The 22,321-nt window shown below is 42.2% G+C and overlaps 1 long non-coding RNA gene and 1 pseudogene across 2 annotated transcripts; both read left to right on the plus strand.

Annotated features, from left to right (window-relative positions):
* Window positions 1-796: 796 nt before the first annotated feature.
* LOC112309166 (small nuclear ribonucleoprotein G pseudogene) lies at window positions 797-935 on the plus strand (annotated as a pseudogene).
* Window positions 936-2,441: 1,506 nt separating this feature from the next.
* On the plus strand, window positions 2,442-22,097 carry LOC128780470 (uncharacterized). 2 transcript variants are annotated; one of them, XR_008426402.1, is made up of 4 exons: window positions 2,442-2,497; window positions 17,797-17,889; window positions 18,331-19,248; window positions 20,983-22,097. It is a non-coding gene; the product is annotated as an uncharacterized lncRNA (long non-coding RNA). The 2 variants fall into 2 exon arrangements; XR_008426403.1 differs by lacking the exon at window positions 2,442-2,497 and adding an exon at window positions 16,759-16,824.
* The last annotated feature ends 224 nt before the right edge of the window (window positions 22,098-22,321 follow it).

Raw genomic sequence — 22,321 nt, forward strand, 5'->3', positions numbered from 1 at the left:
CATCTTGAAATCTTTCTATGACCACTCCTTATCCCCTCCCCACTGCCTCCTTATTTACCTTATAGGACCCTTGTAACTACACTGGATGTACTCAGATAATCCAGGATAATCATCCCAAAAGCCATTCCCCACCTCAAGTTCCTTAACTTAATTAAATTCGTAAAGTCCCTTTTGCCATGTAAGGTAACAGTTTTACAGGTTTCCAGGATTAGAAGGTGGACATCTTGTGTGGGGAGGAGGCGTTATTCCGACCACCAGAGAGTGTAAAGGAGGGAGTGGTGGGGAGTTTGAGCTTCAGCTGGCTGAGGGGATGGGAAGCCATCAGGGCAGGGACCTCTTCTGCTGTCAGTTTTACCAACATTACTCTGAATGTCATTCGGAAAATGGAAGTGGTGATGCCAAAGTGAAAGCAAGAAGACCGATTGAGAGGCTGTTGTAATAATCCTGGTGAGAGGCGATGGGAGTTCACAGACCGGGGAGGGCTGCTTCGCGTCTCTGCGGCTCGGGAGACATACCCTACGGTTAAGTTAATGCTGTAGGCTGTGTTGAGGTAACCACAGTACATGTAAAAGATTTCAGTGTAGGACTTAATCCCAAATAGTGCTCAAGAAATGGTAGCTATTGTTTTCATCACGCTTTGAAGTTTAAGTTTTAATTTTAAAAGTATATAGAACATTTGGGGTCTACCACAGGAGTGTGAGGGAGACCACAGATTCTGTTTGGTATCTTTGAGCTCGCTGGCAGACGCCATGAGCAAAGCTCACCCGTTCACCCTCCTGAGTTAAATTAAAAAATTATGGACAAGAAGTTACATGGTGGCAGACATGTCCAAGGAATATTGTAGTGAGGGGATGGCAACTAGTGGGCAACAGAACAATATTGTAATGGTGGTGACACGAGGAAATAGTATCATCACGTTAGAAGCCTTGGAATGAATGAAAACTGGCTGTGTTCACCAGGGAAGCCAACTGCTTCCACACGTACCCTCTCCACATCACCTGTTAGACCACAATATAAAAATTGAGTCATGTACATTTTTATATGGAACATTTTGTTAAATCAACTCTCATAATAGTCAAAAATAGAACATTTAAGTCGTAGCAGAAATCTTAACAGTTAAGAAAATGAAGCCCATCTCCAAGGATACCCTGTAAGTGAGTTAGCACATAGATATCAAGCAGGGCACCAAAGGGAAGTAAGGAGGAAGAGGAGCCATTTCCTGTTGTGCTTACAGGAACCAGACAAGGCAGCTCAGAGCTCACTCGAAACAAAGGGAAGGGCGTGGGGAAGCTGGTCCTCTGAAATATGTAGTCTCTGTGGTGTGAGCTAGTAGGGGGCATGCAGATGGCATCCAAAGACCTTTCAAACCTATTATTTATTGACTGTGTTTTTGGCAAGTCACTTAGTCTCCCTTTATTTCATTTATTGCTCTTAAAATTGTGCATAATGTCACACTCCACAAGGATGTCTTAAATTAAAATGATGGAGCATTTTGTAAATTGCCAAGGTTATAAAGTTAAGTATTAGTAGGCTCTTTCTTCCAAGCAGCTACTTTCCATTCCCTTTAAAGGCATGGGGCATGCTTATTTTTAATTGTGGAGCAAATCTCATTTTTCACAAGGGTTTTAGACTGATTGACAACCTTTTTGAAGTACCTTTCTGGATAGTAGATCTAGCAATGTTCACCATTTTGTACGTCTGAGGACAGCAAACTTTTCCTCCAGAAACCGACATTCAAACACGAAACATGCTTTCTCCACTAGTGGTATCGTTCTGGGTTTTCATTTCTTCAAGCTTTTTTCTGCTTGCAAATTCACTGTCATAATTGGAACTCAGAAGCAGTAAAAATAACTGTACTCTCCCAAAATATAAACTAGATTTGAAGCTAGATGCAACTGGGAATTCTTTACAACAAAGCCAGTTCAAGGATGCATTCAGATGACAGCGTATACATACGTGTCTTACACAACAGAGTTTGGAGAGGCATTAAAGAGCAGTAGAGATGACACAGTGTTGAGGCCAAATGAGTGGATGTAAGTCCAGGCTACCATCACCCAAAAGGCCAAATCTAAAGTAATAATTATAGCATTCAGCGTTCATACACAACACGCCAGCTGGGGGTGGCTTATCTGATTGTTAAACTGCAACTACCTGCTCTGAACAGACACAACACACCCCTCCCCCTCCGCTCTTTGTTTTCACGAGTTCTCAGCTGTGAGTATATCGAATGCCGTCTAGTATCAGGCCCACCTTCTCCCAGGGGAGAGTCCACTGTCGTCTTGCCTACAGTGGCCTGAATGGAAATAAATCAGCCATTCAATACGTCCAATCAGATAAAAGCCTGTTCCCTGAGGCATGACCTCAATCCCACAGTGACTGGGGAACAGATTAGCATATCGAAGATCCCGGGGCACCAGGCATTGTCAGGTAAACAAAAAGAAATTAGAAACACGGGAGCAGTACACAAAAGCCGAGACAAATGGATGCTGTACCCGTGGTAACGTTTACCTTTGTTTAAATACCGACTTTTGAGACGAGTGGTGGGTCTCCTATAACTAAATGTCTGCGGACGTTGTGGTGTGAGGGTGGAAGGGGGCGATGCCTGTTCAATAGAACAAGTGAGATTTAAATTTCACAGGTGAAAGCTTTAGAATTATTGAAAATAAAGATGACTTCGCCCTGCCGTCAAACTTTGTTGTATAGTGGTTTTGTTTTTTAGTCAGACCTCTATTATGTGGTAAGTATGTGTACGGCTGGCAGGATGGAGGCAACAGACAAAAAATGAGACTAAAGATTAGCAGTGGCTACAGCAACGAGCAGTTGTCAGGGTAACACGCTAAATGATCAGATGAAGATCTGGAAAACCCAGAACGTGGAAAAATCTACAGGACAGATGGGACACGGATTTTCCAACAAATAAAATACAAGGAAAAAATAAAAAGAAAGGAAAACCTAAACAATAAAAGAGATGTAAGAGACATATTAACCAAATGCAGTGTTCGAAACTTGTCAGGATCTTGGTTTAAGTAAACAAATGTTTAAAAAAGTCTATGAGACAATTGGGGATATTTGATGAAATGCAGCCCTATTTTTCAGAGATACACACTGCATACATAAATAAAATGATACAATGTCTAGGATGTGGTTCAAAATATGAAACATGATTGGTTGTCCATGGTTAATAATTATTAAGGTTGAGGGTTTGATACTTGGGGATCCTTTATACTATCCTCTCTACTTTTCTGTGTGGTAGAATTTACCCATAATAAAAGGGTTTGTTTTTAATGAGTAGGCTCTGAATAACAAAACAGAAATTATTCTTGTAAAAAATATACTATAATACTTCTAATGTTCTTATATAAGGGTACTAGAAAAGTCAAATCAAAGTTCACAAACCTGGAAGCTCTTTTCTAAATGAATTAATACACACAAAGGTCTTAAAATGATGTTGGGTGCACTACACGATGAGTGTTCAATAAATGTTAACCGTTCCTATTTTCTTAAATGTAGTGGGTCTAAACCTTAGCCTACAAATGCAAGTGTGTAAGAAACAGCTTTATTTATCTACAACTGAACATCTCTTCTTTAAAACCCATTTTCTATTAGGGAGGTAGAACAAAGCTCAGTCAATTCTAAGATCCTTCCTAACTTCTACCCGTAATTGTAATTGTAGCTACATTGCAGAGATGTCTAGAGATCCAAGTGTTAGAGTTACGGGGATACGGGCAAGCCCATCTAACCCTCAATGTCTTTTTTTCCACACCAACCATCTGCTGAGACATCCATCATTCCATGTGGCCCACTCACCTTCCCGTTCTCTCTTTTCCCCTTCAAGTTGGCTGGGTCGAACCTAATGGCAGGCCAGTCTCGGGCCTTGGGAACCCACAGTGCTGCTCCACAGCAGTGGGTCATTTATTAGACTCTCCAAAGCTGTTTCTTCTCTGGGGCTTTCCTAGTTTCTGAGGCTCTACCTCAGAGATTAGGCTCTGATTTCTCTTCTGGAACCTCACAAATCTAGCTGGGGTTTTGCCCAGTGTCATGCTTCTCTGCTGCTCCCCAGTCCAGGCTGAGCCCAGGAGCTGGTGTGGGCTTCTTTTCTTTGAGATCCACCAAAATAATTTCCCACATATCTATTATTTTCCCTGAAAACTGCCTTCTCTTGCAGCCTGGGAAGCCCTTGATCTTCCTCAGCTATACTCCCTCACATAATTTTCTGTGCCCCTTTTTTCAACACTTGAGAGTGCTGAAAAAAGGCGTTGTTTTCTCTGCTTTCTCTTGCTATATTCCTTCTTGAGGCAATGACTGGAGAAAGAGTAGCTGACTAAATCGGGAGAGGAAATGGTGGGGGAATATGTCATAAGTATTTCAGTTATTTTTCCTTCCATTCCAACAATGCTCGAATGGAAAAAGTACACAGCTGAGTTCCTTAACCTTTTCAAATTTCCATAATTAGTGAAGGCAGTTTGGCTATGTCTCAGAACATCCAGGATGAGAATCATGTTGAGTGTCTGTCCTCCCCCCAGCCCCCAAAAGGACAGATGAACCCTCCAATGTGGGCTTACAGGTACAAAGAAGATTCTTCCCTTAATAAAATCTAGTGCAATAAAACTACAACTAATAAAAGTCCATAAGCTCAGACCAGGAGAAATGTGGCCAAGCAGCATTCACAATTGCAACACTTCCAATTTTAGGTGGAAGTTCAAATTTCAGCAACGTGTTCTTTTTTTTTTTTAAGACAGAATGTATAAAAGTAAACTGTGTGCTTTTGTGGTTTTAATACTGAATTGTTCCCGTTCTGTTGTGCGCTGGGAGATCACGCCAGGCTGGTGCTTTCGTTTATTTATCCAGTCATGCGTTCAGTGAATATTGGTGAGACTCTGTGTGCCAGGCACTGTGCTAGGAATTCAGTTACAATGAAGAGTGAGGCTGTTTGGTCCTTCTTCAGTATGTACGGGGCCTTGTTTCCTAATCCAGTGTGACAAGTCTGTGAGTCTGAATTTCAAAAACCATTAAACCAGAGTTTTGGCCAAAACCATTAATTATTATAGGCTAAGGAATGTGTAGTTAAGAGATGTGTGACTAAGAAAAAAACACCAACAGTGTTTTTTCAGCTGAACAGGCAGAGGATTGAATGAAAAGGCCCTTTATTAGTGTGTAACTGTGCAAATAGAGCAGGGTGATGAGAGTGCATTGTGTCATCTGAATATCAGGTTAAATGCCACTGTGTTAGTACTGGTCTGATGAATTTTAAAAGTATCGTTCTAATGCAAATCTGGTGAGCCACAGAGATAAAGACATTCTGCTGCCATAGCAGAAAACACTGCATTACCAAGGCACATTCTAACCAGCACACTGCAGACTGGATTGTACTTTAGACCCATTAGCAACTCCCTCCGCGGACTAAACATCTATTGCAGCTTGTAGTTCTTAGCCCTAGCTAGAGACCAAGAGAAAATGCACTGATTGTATCTAATAGCTAAGTGACCCGAAGGTCATGCGTTCGCCTCACTTATTAGTCTCACACACTCCCAGAATTTCTAGCTCACTGCAAATAAAGAAATTGTTACTCCTTTCCCTTCCATAGCATGCATTTTCCCCACCAACATGAAAAGTTAAAACTGTTAAGTTTCAATGAATGAATGCTAATTATGGGGCTTATAGCCAATTAACTCAGGTCACTGGTTAAAAAGAAAGAAAGGTCCTCTTACGGAATTACTTGGTGTTTTCTTGGTTTTTTGTTTGTTTGTTTGTTTTTTGCTATGGCACAATGTTATCAATTTTCAAATAGTTCAGGGGCCAAAAGCTATTTCCATACAAAATTTAAACAAAGTGGGTATTTAGGTGAGATTCCTTCTGGGGATTTGTGACTGAAAATTCATTACATAAAAGAAAAACAAAAAGACTCTTTCTAAAATATTTAAACTGTAGATAAGACTTAACCCTATTTCACAAACATATGTGTTTTCAAGACTCACTTTTGAAATAAAAATTATGTCTATGCAAATTTACATGGAGGAAAGTCTAAATGAAGAAACAGCTTTTTCGACTGAGAGCCATAAAACACCTCTGCATGGGATCCTCACTCCAAGCTCCTTCCAGAGCGGACGGGGCTTGCTGACTCAGGGTCTCCCTCCCCACCAGATCAGGCGGACACCTTGCCGCAGAGGCCCAGGGCTTCCTTGCAGATCAAACCACCCTTCGCAGGCAACTCCACACAGAGTGCTGGTAATGCACACTACGATATAATCACGGCCTTCAGTCCAATGACTACATGGCAGTAGCTTATTTTGTTTTCTATTTTTCCAATTAGCCCAATGCCCCGATTTATGTCTTTCTTCCATTTGGGGCACTTGGCTACTCTTTCCCTGAAAAAAGCAAACCTGCCTTCAGCTTCATCCTCTTCACATTTTGACCCAGAATTATGAACTCCTAATGAAAGCAATCTCAGAGGGTTTAAATTCATAATTGGAAATCCCTCTCTTAGTGTTTCCAGGCTTAATTGGAAAAGGATTAGATTTTAAGCCTTTCTTCTTTCTATTGAATCTATTTGTAGGGTCAGAAAAGGTCTAGTGTACAAAAGATTTTCTGATATATGCACTATGGACATCTTCCCCTGTCTTTCCAAATGTTTATAAACTGATGGAGCACTAAAACCCACATTTATATCGCACATCTTGATGAGTACGGCCTTACCTGGTTGTCTTCGTCACCCACAGTTTCTAGGCCTCGGTGTAGTTGGTCGGTGGTTTTCTCATGGTGGACAGGAAGCCAAGTTCTATGACAGAATTAGAAGTTCTGGCCACGTGAAGGTTAACACTGGACTCCTTTCTCATTATCCAGATGGAAGTAATCAGATACCCCTATTTTCCACAAATGCTAGCATGCCACAGGGTGCCACCTGGTCTCTTTGTTTAGCCAGTACGAACAGCCTGGGCTAAGAGATATGAAGTCAGCCCATTGGATCCATCCCTGAGGCTGAGGGGGGTATAATTACTGTTCCTCCCTTCCCCACACCTGTCATTGCGGTAGGTCCTGCCAAAGTTCAAATGATTTAAAAAATAAGTTACAGGAGACACAAAAATGGCTTCAGATTTGTAGCAAAACAGAATTGCCCATATCCTTCCTTTTCTAAAAGATTTATCTAGCAAGTCCCTGGTCCAATTACGCAACCAAGGTTTCTGCAACAGGAACAAGCCCTGTAACTTATAACATACAGGAGAACTAACAGACACACAGTTTGGAGACTTGGAAACTCAGAGGAAATGAGGGAGAAAGAGATTGAGTCAGGTATGATTATGCTCAGTTTCATCACCAAATTCACTGATTAGGTAAGTCTTCTTCCCCGAGGAGGAGTTAGTGACGGGCAGAAGGAAGTTGACTGTGTTCTTTTCTTCTGGATGGTGGAGTGGGGACTAGGCATTCACCCCTAGCACAATCGTAAATGCTACAAGAGTTGAAGGGAGGGATCAGGCACAGTTGGTTGTGCTGTCCAGGCTGCCCTTGCCAAGATGGGCTTGTCTAGGTGTTACGGGTAAGGAGGGTGGCAGAGACACAAATGGACCCTCTCTGGCCTTCTTCTCAGACAATGGTGCCTTAGCAATGACTAGGTAAGTGTCTTTCCTTCTCCCTCTTTCTTTCATGCTAGATGACGGAGCTCATGACTGCCTAGGTCAAGATAACTCTCAATGAACAATCTCTAGCTTTAGAGGACAGTTTCACCATCTTGGTGCTCACCTCCCACCCCCATCCTACCCTGACTCAAAGGCCGACCCAGGAGTGCCTGGAGCACATCCTGCATCCCTGCTCAAGCCTGATGTGGACTGGTGCCAAGGGGGCAGGCCAGGAGCACACGGCCTAAACTCCTGCCGTGGCCCTGCCCCCTCTAGATGCTGCTAGAATTAGCTTAAAACTAAAAATAAACTTCTTAGAAGTTGTTCTACATTTCCCAAATAAATGAGAAACAACAAGACATTGTTTCTCTGTCTAAAAGAAAGAAAAATTGAAAACTGAGTGGAACATATTCAGAGAAGTACATCATGCTTGTAAACTCAAGGTTTTCGAAAAACATCTGTGTAGCTATAAAGGACAGCCAAAGGAAACTCTGTTGGGTTTGGGGGCGTGGGGAATAACTCAATGAACCTTAAGTGGGGTGCCAGCATACGTCAACACTGTCCCCACCTCTCCCAGCTATCTCCTACCCACCCTGCCACAACTTCAGTGGTTCTCCTCAAACTAACACTTAGAACTCCTCTGTCCACCAGCACTACATTATTTAGATTTTTTAGCTTTAATCCAGTGGTTTCTATCTACTACTATGCAGATATAAATTTGGGGAATGTAGAACAATTTCCAAAGGGAGCTGGGCTTGGCCATAGATCTCTGCGTTAATGAGCCTCCCAGAGGATTCAGATGGGGGAGGAGGGCCCATGAAGAGTAGAGGGGGCTGCACTTAAGTCAATTCACCATTACTTTGAGCTCCTTCCATTTTCTCCAGTCTCTCTCCCTCTTTTCCACCACAAAAGCCCAAAGAACAAGTTTGTCAAAGACAGAAATCTCGGAGGGTGGAAAGAGAAGAGGAGGTACTACACGGACAGAAAACAAATTCACTTTAGAGAGGTAAAGAGAAGAACAGACAGGAAACAAAACTCTCAAGAAGAGATGGTAAATAATTGTGAAAATCCAAATATTAATCATTTTGTCTAGTCACAGTTCATTTATTTGTGTATTCAATTTGTTTTCATCCTTGAAAATATGAAGCCAGTAATGTATACCTAGGCAGTAGCCTAGATTTTGGGAATTCAGCAATAAATAAGGCAGAGCACAGTCCAGGTCCTCATTACGTCATTGTGGGGTCCCTCCCGCCCAGCATGACTCTGCCTGCCACTCTCTGGGTTGGTTAGCTCAAGCCAGATGGGTTGGGCCCCTTGCTGCCCTCTTCAACAGCAGCGGACATCATGAGCAGAAGATGTCCCCAGAAACTCCATGAAGATGGCAGCAGCTTCCCAAACGCCTGTTCCCCTCAGTAGCATTCTTTTTTTTTTTTTATCTTTTTATTCAACCTGTAAGGCATAGGTTGTGTTCTCAGGGACCTTACAACTTAATGGAAAAGCCAGAATCAAGTGCTAATTGTATTACATATGATTTGGAAATGACAGCATTATGGAATTTTTGACAAAATACTTCAGTGTAAAAGGTGTGTTAGTACAAGGACCAGCCCCTCAGTAGCATTCTTAAGGTGCCTGTTGATTCTCAGCATTTTGTGAAGTCCTTGACCCTTAGCCCCAGGGCTGACTGTCTCAGCATCTGCTCCAAGGAGACTGTTTGTATTAGTGAGTAAGCTGCCACAGCAGTAAGCTGTGCAAAAAGGCAAGCAGTGAGCTGCTTACTTATTTAGTAAGCAGGCAACAGCACGCCAGGTAGGTTCCTCTCCAAAGGCCCTTGCTCAAGGCCATGGAGCGGGTTGTTCAGACTTCAGTTCTGCACAGACTCTTCAAGGAAGACAGCCCTTCAGGCCCATAAAAATGTGCCTGCAAACTCCAAGCTGAAAAATACTTTCTTAAATAATGTCTGGTTCTGTTAAAATGTCCTTCAATCACATATTATCATAGAAGTTTTATTAATGTAATATACAAAATAATTTCTTCTCAGATTATCCTTAACATGAACATAGAAAAAATGTAGAGTTTAGAGATCATCCAGGATATATCCATTGGACCCCCGAGCTGTACCCCACATCTGTGCTGAGGAAGTGAACCTCAGCCCGCCCCACATCATTTCTCTCCTAGTTGTCTCCTGGGGCACACTGAAGCAAGGCACAGAACACTGATTCTCTGATGACTTTGAGTGACATTTCAGTTCCCAAAGAGTCCTCCCGGGACTGATATATCCAAAAGTAGGTAAGCAGGAAACTGGCAAAAGCTGAACTTTTTAAAAAAATAATTCCCTCCCTGCTCTCAGAGGGCACAGGGACACCCAAACAATTCATGTCCCAGAAACTACCTCACAGTTCCCGAGCACAATCATGAGGAAGAGATACTCCTAGTTGTCTATCTACTATCTATTCTCCCTCCCCTCATGACTACGAGATTCTCAATTTTTTTTTACCTCAAGGGCAAGCAAATTAAAATAAAAATTAATGAATGGGATTATATCAAACTAAAAAGCTTCTGTACCCCAAAAGAAACCATCAACAAAACAAAAAGTCAACCAACCAAAGAAGATATTTGCACATAGCACCTACAAATAGGGGTTAATATCCAAAATATATAAAGAACTCATACAACTCAACAACATAAAAAACCAAAAACAAATAATCCACTTAAAAATGGGCAGAGGACCCAAACAGATCTTTCTCCCAAGAAGTCATACAAATGGCCAACAGATATTTGAAAAGATGTTCAACTTTACTAACTGTTAGGGAAGTGCACGTCAAAACCACAGTGAGGTACCACCTCACACCTGTCAGAGTGGCTGTTGTCAACAAGACAAGTAGCGACAAGTGTTAGAGGAGTTGCGGAGACAAAGTAGCTCTCACGCACTGCTGGTGAGAATGTAAATTGATACAGCCACTATTAAAAAAAAGAGAATACAGCATCCTCAACAAATTAAGAACACAGGATCCAGCAATCCCTCTTCTGGGTTCCCCAAAATCTGAAAACCTTTATTCACAAACATATATACACCCCTATGTTCACTACAGCATCATTCAAGGTGTCCAAGCCATGGAGAAAACCAGGGTCCTTTGATAGAGGATTGGAGAAAGATGTGGTACATACATGCAATGGGATACCACTCAGCCATAAGAAAAATGAAATACTGCAGTGTGTGACAACATAGCTGGATCTGGAAAATACCATGCATGCCGAGAGAAGTAAGCCAGATGGGACAGTCAAGAGCAACATGATTTCACTCCTCCGTGGGATGTAATACTGAGAGCAGCACACAAGCAAACAAGGCAAACCAGCAAAAACCCATAGACACAGACAGCAGCGGGGTGGTCAGCAGAGGGAGAGGGGGGTCGGGAGGGAGGCAGAAAAGAGTAAAGGGGGTCAAATTTACGGTGATATAAGATGTGACTCGGGGTGGTGAACACACAATGCAATATTCAGATGATGTGTTATAGAACTGTACACTTCAATTCTATATAATTTCATTAAGCAACATCTCCCCAATACATTTAATATTTTTTTTTAAAAAGAGTTTCTCAGTTTTGTTCAAGGTGACAATGTACCCAACCCCATTTCCTATGTAGTAAGGGTGATGAAGAGACAGGGGTTTTGGCCTTGGAGTTGTAAACCAGGTTGCCGGGAAGGCCTTTTGGAAAGTTCTTAAAAGAAAGCGGGTTTAGATGGTTTTTGCCCTTAACCCTATTCCTTCTCTGGTGTGTGGTGGCCATAGTAGAAGAGAAGGCTGTGGGCGTGCCAGTCACACGCTGAGGGTGTGAGGGTCTGAGGCTGGGAGGGGCCTGTGCCCCTGGTGGCCTTCTAGGTCCTTGGTACTAGCCCCAGACTCCCCACCTCCGGACCATTTCTATGAGGAAAGCAAACATCTAATTTGTTTAAACCACTGTCTTTAGAGGTTTCAGTTACTCACAACCAAATAGAATCTCTAGCTGATTTAAACAAAACTTGCATGTAACATTTCTATGAGATTATTCTGAAAGCATGTTGAGTCTTTTCTCCTTTGGGACCTGAAAGCACTTTGAAAGAATTTGTTATTTTTCTTCTTTATGAAAGTGAAAAATAGATCCATCTGTCACATAGCTCACAGTTTTATTTTCATAAGTAGAATTCATAGCTGCTCTAAAGCAGCTCATACTATCTTGTTTTTGTTTGTGGGTTTGCCTCATTAAGCATTCTCCAGAGAAATAAAACAAATAGAACATACATACCGATACACATATATATTTTATTATAAGAAATTCGTTCATGCAGCTGCGGAGGCCAGCAAGGCCAGAATCTGTACTGTAGACCGGCAGCAAGGACCCAGGAACAAAGGCTGGCAGCCTGGAGAATTTCCTCTTGCTCGGGGCAGCTGGTCTTTCCATTCTTTCAGGCCTTCCACTAATTGGCTAAGGCCCACCACCGGAAGGAGGGCGATCTGCTTACTCGAAGTTTACCAATTTAAATGTTAACCTCATTGAAAACCATCTCCAGCTGGGTTTCATGGTTCCTGGTAGTTAGCTAGGTTTCAGACCTGTGCTTAAGGCCAGTTTTAGAAACCAGTGAATTCACAAAAACTATTTGAGAAATTTCATACACAGAAGAACTTTTTCTTTTAACTAGCTGAAACTGTCATAACTTTTCTTTAAATTGTCCAGAAATTATGCATTACTTTTAAGAGTAACAGGGTCAGAACATAGGATTCTAAGATATTTCAAACTGCATAGATTAACATCTTGATTTATACTTAAATATGAATTTTCAACAAAATAGTGAAAATAACCACTTTGACTGAAGGTCCCAGTGTTTTACGCCCACATGTGACTAGTGTACACATAAAGCCAACTGGCCCACGTTTAGAGTGGAACCGAAGGGTAGTTTTGCACGGCACGTTTGTGCCGGCTACTAAGCGCTACATTGCATTAACCTTTCAGAACAAAGCACCACGCACACGCGACTAACCGCTGCACGTACGTAAGCAGGAAACAACTGGCTGGAGCAGTTAGTCCCTTAGCCCGAGTGGTCCTCCAACACAGTGAAGTTTTGTTAATTTGGGATTTATGGTATTTCAAGTATAGAGCTAAGTAGAGTTGATCTTTGCTGAGGAGAGTTGGTAGCAAAAATGAGATTACAAACACTGTGTGTTCAGTGTGTTTTATGCAATAATTATGCTGTTTACAAAATATTCAGACCTGTGCAAGCAGTCATACCCACACATTACTAATATAGTCTTGATTATCCAAATTTGTGGTTTAGTATGCATACATTTATTGATTTATGAATAAACAATTTATTAAATGTTTAAAAAATCCTCTAATTTGACATATAAAATTAACCATCGCAGGGTTTATTTATTTGTTCATTTTTTAGAGCCGACTCACCCTGGGGTAAACGGAATGCACATTCGGGGCCTTGCCAAATTCCTGGAGTTATTTAATTTTTTTTCTTTAGGAAGGTAAACAAGATACAAAACTCATAGCTCCCTCTTAACAGTAATCATATTAAAGGAAAAGTAAAAAAGATATATGGAAGCTCCAGTAAAACCTGCATTTCTTGAAATTCTCACCCTTCTTAAAATTTGCCCAAATGGCAAACTCCAGAGTGGCCGTAATTTGCCATGAATTTGTTGCTAACCAATGGTAAGGGCACCCACTGGCATATAGCGGGGAGCTCCCAGATTTAATTCTATGTCATCAGCCTGACATTCTAACTCTGGAATTCAGTGACATCATACATCCTTTTTTCCCCTGCAAAGTAATAATTTTAAATATCATGTCATAGTATCCTGAGCATTAGTGTACCCCTAAAATAAACCTTGTCTGATATACCCATGGAAACAGAATTCTGTGTTCTTCAGGGAATTTGGGACATTTTGCAAAAAATATACTATTTATTATGACAAATTTTTTAATACAAGACTCTTAAGAATAGAAGGAAAATAAAGTGTCAAAGGTATGATTAATACATAAAATGTTATCCACATGTTTTAATGTTTACTACAGATGGGCCACAAATTTGGCTCTAACACTTCTTTCTAGGGGTCAAAAGAATATTAAAAATCTAATCAGTTACAGGATTCAGAATGCTCCATAAGATAAGTAAAAAGAAAATGAAATATTTTGATAAAAATAATTTTTCTTGATTTTGAATCTCCTACAGATATGAAATGTCGTGATAATACCACTCAAAATTCCTACTGAAATACGTACATTTATAATTTTTCATACCACTGTTTATGATGAAGTGTCCTAAAGTACTAATTCTGAAACAAAAATTCTACAGTGAAGCAAAATAACCCAGGCTTGGTATGTCACGGTCTGAAGTTTAATCGAAGGGCAGAATTTGAACCCCAGGGTAGTGGCCTTGAACCATGCACCGTGGACGCTCTTGAATTCCAGGGCTGTGCAGGTTGGGAGAGCAGGGCTGAGTCTGAAGGATCTTGGATCTTGTTATCATCTTATCCTTTTAATGTAGTTTTGGATTTAATTTGCTAATGTTTTTGTTAAGGATTTTTGCATCTATGAGAGATATTGGTCCCTAGTTTCTTTGCTTGTAATATCTTTGTCTGAATGATGCTTGCCTTATAAAATGAGTTCGGAAGTGTTCCCTCCTTTTATATTTTCTGGTACAGATTGTGTAGAATTAGTATATTTCTTTCTTAAATATTTGATAGAATTCACTAATGGCACTTCTTTATATTTCTCACTTTTTATCCAATCTTCACCTGGGTGAAGTTGACAGATAAAATACAGAATTCCATCCCTGGCTGGGTAGGTCAGTTGGTTGGAGCATCATCCTGTTTGATTCCTGGTCAGGGCACATACCTAGGTTGTGGGTTCCATCCCCAGTTGGGGCGTGTCTGTGAGGCAACCAATCAATGTTTCTCTCTCTCCGTGTGTCTCTCTCTCTCTCGCTCTCTCTCCCTCTCTCTCTCTCTCTCTCTCTCTCTCTCTCTCTCTCTCGCTCTCGCTCTCGCTCTCGCTCTCGCTCTTGCTCTCGCTCTCAAATCAATGAACATAACTTCAGGTGAAAAATTTTAAAATACAGAATTTCAGGTTAAATTTGAATTTTAGAAAACAACAGTTTTTAAATGTTTGTCCCATGCAATATTTGAGCCACACTTATATTAAAATATTATTCACTATTTATCTGAAATTCAAATTTAACTTACTCAAGAGAAATAAAAACATGTGCTCACACAAAAACTGGTCATCATCCTGAAGTATTTGCTAAATCTGGGTGCATCTGATTGGTGAAACCCAAATGACATACCTCTGCAATCTAGCTGCAAGGGAATCTGGGAAATGTTTGGAATTCAACGTGGAAAACTATCAAAATGTAGGTAGGAGGTTTGACACACGTTTAACAGCCTCAAGTGGAAGATTTTTACTACAGAGTCTGAAGTCAAATATCTGGGTTTGCATGTTGTGTCTGCCACTTACCAGCCGTGTGACTAGAGGAATGAAAATTAGATTACCTTTAGACTTTTTAACAACAACACTTCATGACATAAGAAATTTTAGTAACATGTTTAAGATACTCAGAGAAAGAAAACATGAGTCAAGAGTTTTATATGCAGCTAATGGCCTTTCGAGTACAAAACACACAACCTGTCATCAACATACAAGAACCCAGAGATTGTTGTTCGCCTGAGCCCTTTCTCAGAACACTAGAATCATCTGAGTGACATCGATGTACCGACTACCGGTGAGTACTGAAGCTGTAGTTGCCTGCAAAATCAGACCACATGAAACCAAGAGGGAGAGAGCATCCAGCATACAGCATGGTTGTACGCTCTAACAATGCAGGTATGAAGCCACTATATTTTTTTTTTAAGGAAAAAGAATGGAAATAACATTTGCAAAAAAAATTAGCTGTTTTTAGTAATCATAGTTGGTCGTGATAGCATTAGTATTGTTACGTTGAGTCTTTAATGTGGAATAAAGCAAGTGAATAATTGAGATATTTTAATCTTATCCATTGTGTGCTCGAGAACCAAAATTCTTACATGAAAGAAAGAGTCTTGAAATAGGTAGTCTTCATGTCTGAAAAAAAGAAAGTCAATATGAACACATGAAGTATTTAAAAAACAGATAATGCATACGTATGTATCTACATTTATATCTATCTACTGAAAAGTTCTAGAAACAATGACCAACCCAGGTACCATGAACACCCCTAGAGCTGACTGTGGTCTTGAAATACTATTTCAAGAAACCAGGCTTCTTGTTCTTGAAGAACCTGCTGGCTCTGTGTATGGAACAGGAAGTGCCCAGAATAAGCCCGTCCCATCCTGTCATTCCAGACAGCAAGGAGGCTGTCAGAGGCTGCGGGGCCACGTCAGAAAGATGCAAAGCCAACTTGGGGGGTTGCTTGGTGTCCAAAGATGGAACAATTTGAACTCTAGTAATGGTAATAACTACCATGGATTGCAACACATAAAATATATTTGAATTAAATTTATATTGATATATATGTATGTTTTAATCTTCACTAGAGGATATGTTTTTATTAATTTTAGAGAGAGAGGAAGGGGGAGAGAGAGAAAGAAACATCGATGTGAGAGAGAAACATAGATTGGTAGCCTCCTGGATGCGCCCCAGCTGGAGATGGAACAAGGCAGGGATCGAACCCACAGTCTTTTGCTGAATGGGACGGTGCTGCAAACAACCAAGCCACCTGGCCAGGACATAATGCTATTTTTAAAAATGTAAAAATAATAGATTATCTTTAAATTAGTCACCTTGAAAATTGGTAAATAGATGGAAAAAATCAAACATTTATCCTCTTTCCTACATAAACTTTATTATGTGCAATCAAATAGTAGAGAAGAAAAGTATCTCTTTATAATATCATTCGAGCTGATAAATGAAAACTAAGTTATATGATTTGAACATCACTGATTTGCAACCACTAATGAATGAATGAGCCTGGGTAATGAACGTCAATGGCTGCTATCAACATTTAAAAAGAGGCATCCAGGCATTTTGTGCCTCCTGATGAAAGCACACAGAACCTGTATTCTTGCCAAAGGAATAAACCCGAGTTTGGTCAAGACTATGAGTCTAGCCCCAATCTTCAAGAAACAGAGAGGACAGTGAAATTTACTGAATGCACCATAATACTGCAATCAGCAAAATTGTGACTGCGGAAAATTCCACAGGTGAGTGATTCTCCAAGTGTGGTCCCACACCAGCCACACCTACACCGCTTGGGAACTACTAGGAATGCATCTTCTCAGGCCCCATCCGGACCTGCCAAATTAGAAACTCTAGATGAGAGGTTCAGTGTCTGCATTTTATTGAGCTCCACGGGTGACTCTGATGCAGGCTGATGCATGAGAACCCCTGCTATAGGTCAAAGGTTCGGGGTTCTTCACTGGAGGTGTAAGAAAAAGGAAGGATGGAAGAGACACTGTAGGTGAAAAGGTATCTATCAATTTTTAACAATGAGCAATACTAACCCATAGTGTCTAATGATATACACTCGGGGTGGGGGGGGGGGGAGCCGTAAAAAAACAAGGAAATGATTAGTCCAAAGTCAAGAGAGTGGCTACTTTAGGAGAACTATAGGAGGTTATGACTTTGCTTAAGTCAGAGCACATGGAAGGATCTCCGGGGTGCTGGCGAAGTTCTATTTTTTGACCCGTGTAGTGATTATAAAGGTGTTTGGCTGGTAATACTTCATTAAGGTATATATTGGTTTTGTGAGATTTTCTCTATTTTTGTTTTGTTTCACAATCAAGTCATAAAAAATTACTGTTGGTTGAATGATATTATTTAAATCTCTTGGGCCTTAGCTTCTTTGCCTGAGCTGTGAAGGTATAGCTCACATTGACTCTGTAATTTTACTTTACAGCCCACGTAATGTTGATCTTACAGTAGCTGTTTGCCATGGCTATGGGAAATGACTGCACACATTATAGTTCTCCAAGCCGGTGCCTAACTCATGTTTGGGGAGTGGAGAGGGCTGGCTTTATCTTAACAATAATTGCCTCTACACTCCCATCTTCTCTGTACAACTGCCTGAGAAATGCACTCTCTCAGCAGGAGCCCGTGGAAGAGGTGGAAGAGGAGAAAGGTGTAAGGTGGGATCCTCTGAGGCAGTAAGATCTCCTTGCTCTTTTTTCTCTCAGGAGGATGAATGCTCACAATCGCTACCACACTATCCTGCTTGAGGCTGGGATCATCACACAGGCAATCTGCTGAGAACTATCATGGGGTTCAAGGTTTGATGACTTCTTTCAGCCCAAAGGAAGGGGAGGCTTGGCAAGGAGACTTAAGCGATGTTGCAAGGCAAGCTACAAGCCATCCGTGACTGAGGTCAAGACTGAGTTGTTCTGATGTGGACCCTGTAGCAGACAGGAAGGCCAGGGCAGCAGGTGTCCAAGCCTGCATGGACTGGCTCCTCCCTGACTGGCTGCCATCCGACGCAACGGGGTGCTGCCAGGTCAGGGAGGCGGGTGCCCAGGGGCCTTGGGGTTTGTATGTGGACAAAGGTTACGAGGGAGCTTGAAACCACTCGCTTGGTTTTGGGACATTTACATCTCTTATTTCTCTTTCTCCTTCTTTCAAGTGAATATCAATTTCTTTTATAAATAAATATTTAATGCCTTTACTATTTAATTTTTTTAAATCTTCATCTGAGGATATATTTTTATTGATTTTAGAGAAAGACAAAGGGGTGAAAGAGAGAGAAACATCGATGTGAGAGAGAAACATCAATCAGTGGCCTCCAGTACGCACCCTGACCAGGATCGAACCTGCAGCATTTTGATGTACAGGACGATGCCCAGCCAACTGAGCCATGTGGCAAGGACACTATTTAATTTTTATATTAGTTGATTTTTATGGTATTTCACAGAATCATCAGTCTATGACTGATTAGAAATTAACCCCCCCCAAAAAATACCCAAGACAAAATGTCTGCCACAGATAGTTTAAGGAGCACTGAAATAGACTACATTAAAATCAAGAAATTTGTTCATTAAAAGTTATTGTAAAGGGTAAAAAAAACAAGCCACAGAATGGGAGGAAATATTTGCAACACATCAAAACGACAAAGGACTAATATATAAAACACATAACTGATTCATTCAAATTAATTAGAAAAGTGGGCAAAAAAGTTAAATAGTCACTTCACATTAAGAGGAAATCCTAACAGTCGATAAGCCAATGAAAAGGGTTCAGTTCATTTGGTGAATGACCACAGGGAAAGCACGTGGTCAGGTGATGGCCAATAATTGAGGTCTCCCAATTCTGAACGCTGGTTGAGGGTACAGAGGCTTTCATATGTTGGTCCTGAGAGTGTAAAATTGGTGAAACACTCTAGAAAACTCCCTGACAGTGTGGATCTACCAAAGCTTCACACATGTACACAAGCAAGCCCCAGGAGCCAGCAAGTTCACCCCCAGACGTGCCACAAACACTCTTCACAACTCTTCCCTCAAACCCCAGCTCTGTAGCCACCACCCAGAGGTCATGCCTCCCCCATGCTGCCCCCCGACTGGATGAAGTCCCACTTCTCTGTGTCTTCACATCACCAAGAACATCATCATTGTACCAACCACAACGTCGGCGGGCGCACAGTGAGTATTTGACAAATGGAGAGATGCAATTTTGAGGAATGAAGGTGATTGTCAAAACTGGTCTATGAGTTCTGTCCAGAAAAATTCCAGCCACTGTTAATATAATGAGAATGGTTTGCATGCACCGATGTAACCTGGCAGCCAAGGAGAATGGACTGGAATGCTCATGTGTGAACAATGACAACTTCACTGTACTAGTCAGTGGGTGTAGTAGACAACGTTGAGTGAGCATGTGTACTGGGTCGCCATTGCATTCAAAATGACTGAGCGAGCAGAGCAACGAATCTGCATCAACTTTTGCGTAAAGCTTGAACGGTCCTCCGTGGTAACTATTTGGATGATTCAGAAGGCTGCAGCTATGGGCAACTGGTGATTGGCAGCTTCATCCCGACCATGCACCCGCTCACGTGCCACGTCTCATGCGGAGGTTTTTGGTGAAACATCAAATCACCCAGGTGACTCAGCCCCCCTACAGCCCAGATTTGGTGCTCTGCAACTTCTGCCTTTTCCCAAAACTAAAATCACCTTTGAAAGGGAAGAGATTTCAGACCTTCAATGTGATTCAGGAAAATGTGATGGGGCGGCTGATGGCGATTGGGAGAATAGTGTGAGGTCCCAAGGTGCCCGCTTTGAAGGGGACTGAGGCATCATTGCCCTGCATACAATATTTCTTGTATCTCATATCTTCTTCAATAAATATCTCTATTTTTCATAGTCCGTGGCTGGATACTTTCCGGACAGACCTCATATTTTGCTTTGGGTGGGCACACGTGATAAAAGTATGAAACTGATTTATCTTAGGAAGTTGGGAGATTTAACCATGCTTTGCCCTTTTTCTGTGAGCACAAGCAGCGCTGAGTTAGCTGTACTCTTAGAAGTGAAAGCGTTGCTGTTCTCCATACACCCACAACGGGCAGGGCCCCCGCTCACTGCACGTCTCCCTGGAAAAGGCATGCAACGCCCTCACACTCCCGCGGAGGCCCTCTCCTGCCGTCCTCACTGCATAAAGAAAAGACTAAACTTTTGTTTACAAACTGTTCCTGGGGAAAGGGTTATATTTGTCAACCACATGAAACAAAATGTAAAGTGTTATATTTAATTACAAGAGTGAGAATTAATTTTCAGCAGTCTCCCCTGTGTTTCTTGGGGTGTTGCAGATTGCTGCTTTTTGTAGCTGATGCCTGTGACTGACTCACTCTTGACAATAAACATCACTCAGGAACAGAATGAAGATTAATAGTCTGCTGCAGATCCCGTTGGCTCACAGTTTGAAAGCTTGTTTTGCACATATGTTCATGCCAATGTGTGGCTTCCAAACACTTCTTCCGTTACGCCATTGTTCCGTCCCCTGCGGAGGGTTTTCACCTGTTGCGTCACCCGACTCCCTGGACACCAATTCTCACCCGAGAACCAGAGACGCAGTCCTCCCTCAAACAGGCCAGATCGTGAGTGGAGTGGGGCAACCTCCCCGCTGAGTTAGAAAAGAAAGGACTGCATCTGTGAGGGGGAAATTTGTATACAAAAATTTATAAGTAATAGATTTTTAGATTGCATCTATTAATTGTAGTAAGGACCTGAGATGTGCAGATGCTACGCTAGGGCGCTGGGGACATGATGGTGAGTAACGCGCAGTCTCCAACCTCAAGGTCTGACTGATTAGAGAGCGTTGGTACTTGACTGCCATAGAACTTCCAGCTGCTAGCTAATCTTTTCAAATGCCACATTTCTGTTTAGACGCATCTCTCATTCGAGCACCAGTCTCTTCTTCTGGATAGTGAGAAGGAACAGCATCAACTTGAATTCCTGTCCTTCCGTTCAGCTAAAATGATTCCTGAGACACTTTCCTGAAGTGTCTTCATCTGAAGAAGAGCAACCGCACGAGCGTGGCTCTGAGGTGGGCAGAGCACCATGTCCACAGGCAGGTCAACATGCTAATCACGGGACCACGAATTGCGACTTACAAATATGATCACATGCCAACGAGGGGGGGCTCTTGTTCAGTGAAGGTTGATTTCATGGAAGCAGGGCTGGAGAACGTTTGTTTTGCAAAACAGAAGAACCAGGAGTTTTCATGCCACGCCACAGGGGAAGAGTCAGAGAAGCCTGAGGCTGGGATGCCTCGTGTGGTGCAATGGCCAGGGAACCCCCCTCAGGATGGTGAGACAGGATAGTGAGAAGCTTTGGAAATTCCCTGGCACGTGGAATAGAAAAACTGAGACAGACAGCTGAACAAACTGGCCAAGCAATTTACAGCCCGGTGCAGATGGTCACCAGGCAGAAGGCCCCCAGTGCCTGGCAGGGGGCAGAACTGGGCAAAGGATGACCTCACTCCCAGAGTAACTTCTCCCTCCTGGTCCTTTCCTCCCTGGAGAGAACACGTAGGCCTCCACCGTGTTTCAGCTCCAGGCCCAGACAAGCAGCAGAACCAGGTGCGCGGTGCCAGAACCAACCGCAATGACTAAGGACCCGCTGCTCTCTCACTGACCAACCAATAGAAATCGTGACCCTAAAAGGACACACCTGGAGAGCTGATGAGTATTCAGCTGAAACCGTCCCCTGAGAAGTCCCCTAAGATTTCTCTGCCTGCAAGAGAGAGAAAAGCCCTGAGTCCTCTTCCTGGCACCATTCCCTTTCCTTTCTCCCCTCCCCCCACCGTCTTTCTTCTCAGGCATGTGTCTCCTAAACTCTAAGGCAGTGGGTACCTGGAAGCTTGTCCCAGGCTGATCCCCTGAACTGTCCCCAAAGCCCCCTTCTCTGACTTCCCAGTGAGCTAAGGCAGCCCAGCCTAGGCTCTCCTATTGCTTCTTCTATGCTAAGCCCTCCCTTGTTTCATTGTCCCAAGCTTTAATAAATGCCTCCTCATAGTTACCTGGACTCGTATTGTGAAATCTTTCCTACTCGAAGTCAAGAGCTGGCCTGGGCAGACAGACCCCCTCAGGGCCAGGCCCCTGTCCAGTAGTAGAATGGCCAAAAGGATGATCTCTGAGAGTCCATGTGAAGTAGTTTGCGTGGCTGCAATAAAGCATCCCTCCTCCCCGGCAATCTTCTCCACCCTTCACTACAGTCTGCTACG

The sequence above is a fragment of the Desmodus rotundus genome, chromosome 3 (assembly GCF_022682495.2).
Source record: "Desmodus rotundus isolate HL8 chromosome 3, HLdesRot8A.1, whole genome shotgun sequence".
Lineage (NCBI taxonomy): Eukaryota > Metazoa > Chordata > Mammalia > Chiroptera > Phyllostomidae > Desmodus > Desmodus rotundus.